Raw genomic sequence first — 3,943 nt, 5'->3', positions numbered from 1 at the left:
GGTCGACAGTAAACAAACCAACATACAGTATAAGTGTAACTGTACTAGAGGTGCGGGTCGCTTCGCGACCCTTCCATCTAGTCGCTGGCGCGAGGCTCTCGTGAAGTGGGCTGTAGATGTTTTGGAGACGCAAACCAAAAGCGAGAGCAACAGTGTTTCCAGACGCTCAGCCCAGCGAGACGGCGCGCGCTGCGTTCAACCCTCTCAAAGAGTCAGACAGACAGACAGTATTTGGATGGGGGGCGTGGTTGGCGGGGTTGCCATGTCCAGGAGTTGTAAGCGTGAAGTGGCGTGTAATTGGTTAGGGAAAGTGCGTCCACGCATGCGCAGTGCGCAGCGCGGTGCTGTTGGATGAAGCTGGTTGCTTGTTGCTGGCGCGCAAGTGTGGCAACACTGATGCAAGTTGCCCACAGACAACCGTCGTGTTGGCCACAGACAACCGTCGTGGCGCATGACTGTAGATCCCAATTGTAAGGTAGATGTGCTCATTTCTAAAGTGAGAGTTTAAGGACTTTGAAGTCCCTTTTAATACAGAAACATAACACCATCGCTGCGTCAAAAGTATTCAACAAACCTATACAAAACATGGTCAAACATTGGCCAAATTTTAAATATTACCTGAGTCGCCAGCTCAAATATGATTATTTTGGGGTCGCAGCCAGGTTGAGAACCACTGGTCTACACTAGTGTTTCTCAAAATGGGATTCCTAGGGGCATTTCAAGGGGGTCCCCATTTGTTTAACTACTTTAACTCTAGCTCACTACGCGTCACTTTGTGTGAGCTTGAAGATATGCTACTTTTTTAACGCTCGAAAAAGATGTGAAAAATAGGGAATAGTTTTCGAAAGATTTTAACAATACAAATATTTGTATGGGGATCTCTGGCACAAAATATTTTCAAATGGGGGTCCACGACCATTTTGGGGGTGATTGACATTATAGAACCACTGGTCTACAACCACCCCAGCACAACAGTGGGGATGGGAAGTGACAGGGAACACAGTGATAGGCCAAACCATCCCATCCCACCACTTATGACTGTTTGTATCAATGTATTCACATATAAAGGTCTGAAACCTTTATTAAAAAAAGAGTATTTCTTGGTTCTGAGAATGCCAAATTATAACATACGTAGTGTTTTGTTTTTAAATTGTTTGAATATAATAATAAGGGTAATAATAATAATAATAATAATAATAATAATAATAATAATAATATAATATTTATATTAATATCAATCAATTACCAATAATACTATCATATCAAGCATATTTTAAAGTATTTGTTGCCCTCCTTTTAACTAATTATGCTGACCCCCTCAAGGACACCAGGGGGTCCGTAGATCACACTTTGAGAATCACTGGCTTCGAATATGTTAATGTCTACCGTTCCACAGCTGTGGAGTGTGTGTGTGTGTGTGTGTGTGTGTGTGTGTGTGTGTGTGTGTGTGTGTGTGTGTGTGTGTGTGTGTGTGTGTGTGTGTGTGTGTGTGTGTACATGTATTTAAGTGGCGCGTGTCTTGCACTGTCTCCCGTTGGTGCTTAAAAAGTGTAACTGGTTGCATCTTTGTGTTGCAATCAACTGTTGAGGCCATGCTCATACAGACTTACATACGGACAAACACACTCGGTCATTTATGTTGGAGCAGCCGGCACCGCTCAAAAACCTTGCAAACCACTGCTCTATACGCACCAGGTGTGAGAGGAGACAGGTGCTTGTCTGGTGAGGAAGTTGTTCCTGTTGGCGTAACAGCCTCCATACATGAACAGTTCACACTTCTCTGAGTAAGTGTTGAAATGCCAGCGAGGAATGGAAGAGTTACATGCTCCCACCTTCTTGGGAACAAAACACCAACTAGTTTCTGATGGAGATAAACAACATGACAATGACATTTTATGTTGGACAACATGACCATCACTGATGGAAGTACTAATATTTTTTTAACTTAGTATCAATACCATAATGAAGAAATACTCTGTTACACATAAAAGTCCGACCAACAGTAAAATTACCAACAGTAAAATTACTCAATATGCAGAATGTCCCATTTCACAAGCATTACAAATGTATACACATCTTTTGAAAATAGCAGATCTACAAGCACACAGCTTGTAGATCGGCTATTTTCAAATAGCCAAAGTAGTGATGAAGTGGTTAATGATTGTTTTGTAGTAATAATCAAAATCTACAAAGTAACAAGTAACTAAATAAAAGTGTTCAACTAATTGTGGTAAAAGTACAATATTTGCCTCTGAGATGAAGTAGAGTAGAAGGAAAAGGATTGAAAATTGAAAATACTCCTGTAAAGTGATGATACTCAAAATACCTTGAAGTTGTACTTAAAGTTATACAATGCAGGTCCACAAATAACGATTTTTAGCAGCCTCTGCTGGTCATTACCGTCACTGCAGGCCGTTCGTTTATTCCTCTGTTACCCAGAATTCCATTTGTTTTCACCGGAAGACGGAAGCGTTTCAAAAAGCGTTCTTCTAATTGTTTCATACGATCTGTGGATCGTTTCTCTTAGCCAGTGGAGCTTTAGTTACCGTGAGCTGTGTTTTCCTTTTCTGTTGTTTTTCGATCTTCAAATCATACAATCTCTTAAAATGTCAGGATCTGTGTCTCTGAATCTTATTATGTAGTATTGTTTATTGTTCTCCTTGTACTTTTATTGTGTAGTATTGTTCCTAGTGTTTCCTGTCTGCCCTAGTGTTTGCTACCTGTCTTGTCTCTCCTCCCTGTGATTAGTTATGTTCTCCACCTGTGTCCTGTTGTGCCCCAGCCAATCCCTGTGTTGATTTGTCGTTGTGTTCACCTGTGTCTTGTTAGTCCTGTGTCTATTTAAGAACTGTGTTTGTGTGTGCCCTTCACCAGGTTATTAGTTATTGTCATATGTGAGTATGTCTGTTCCAGTTCTGTTTACATGTCATTAGTTTAGTGTTTCCCAGTATAGCTTAGTTTCCCAGTTTGTCTTTGTGTTTCCAGTTCATTATCTTAATAAATATCCTTTAATTAGACTGCTCTGCCTCTGTCTCGTCGCTTCTGCACTTGGGTCCAACAATCTTGTCTCACTCCGTGACAGAATAACCTGGTCAAATGGACCCAGCAGAACAGAGACTTTTCCAGCAAAGGGTGGATGAATTTGACTCTGCAGTGACTTGCCTCATTGCCTCCACTCTCAATCAGCGTGCTGAATTTGAAAAGAGGATTTCGACCCAGCAGCAGTGGTTCCAGGAAAGGCCATGGGTGAGCCACTTTGTGCCACACTTGAATGACGTCCGTGAGAGGCTAAAGAACTTCATTGGCTCCACCTCAGTCACCCCTGCTTCCCAGCCTGCTCCTCCTGTCAGGATCGGGGCCCTGAATCTGCAACCTGCCAGCCCTAATCCTGCCCTACAGGAGATTCAGCCCATGGACGTCATAAGCTATATTCAGAGCAGGGTCAAGATCCCTGTTTATTCTGACCCAGATTCAGATGTCGACCCATACCTAGGCACCAGTCTGGCTCTGGGAGATCTCCGTGGGGTAGGTGACCAGAACATCATCCTGGGTCGTGTTGCCAATTCTGCCAGTGCCCAGTCGAGGCCTCGTAAGAGGTCTGGTCGCCGCCGCTCCCGTCGCCACCGGCGCACCCCATTACCCAGTGATACAGATTCGCCTCCGCCCAGCGATGACGACATGCCGCCCAGCAGCGCCAGAGAGGCTCAGCCGCCGCCCAGCAGCGCCAGAGAGGCTCAGCCGGCGCCCAGCAGCGCCAGAGAGGCTCAACCGCCGCCCAGCAGCGCCAGAGAGGCTCAGCCGCCGCCCAGCAGCGCCACAGAGGCCACGTCGCAGCAGCTCGCCGCCACTAAGGCTCTGCCGCCGCCGCAGCTCAGCACCATAGAGGCGCCGCCGCAGCGTGCCGCCACTAAAGCTCTGCCGCCGCAGCTCAGCACTACAGAGG

Source organism: Gymnoscopelus microlampas, assembly GCF_963454915.1.
Source record: "Gymnoscopelus microlampas genome assembly, contig: SCAFFOLD_50, whole genome shotgun sequence".
Taxonomy (NCBI): domain Eukaryota; kingdom Metazoa; phylum Chordata; class Actinopteri; order Myctophiformes; family Myctophidae; genus Gymnoscopelus; species Gymnoscopelus microlampas.
This window is presented reverse-complemented; position numbering follows the sequence as displayed.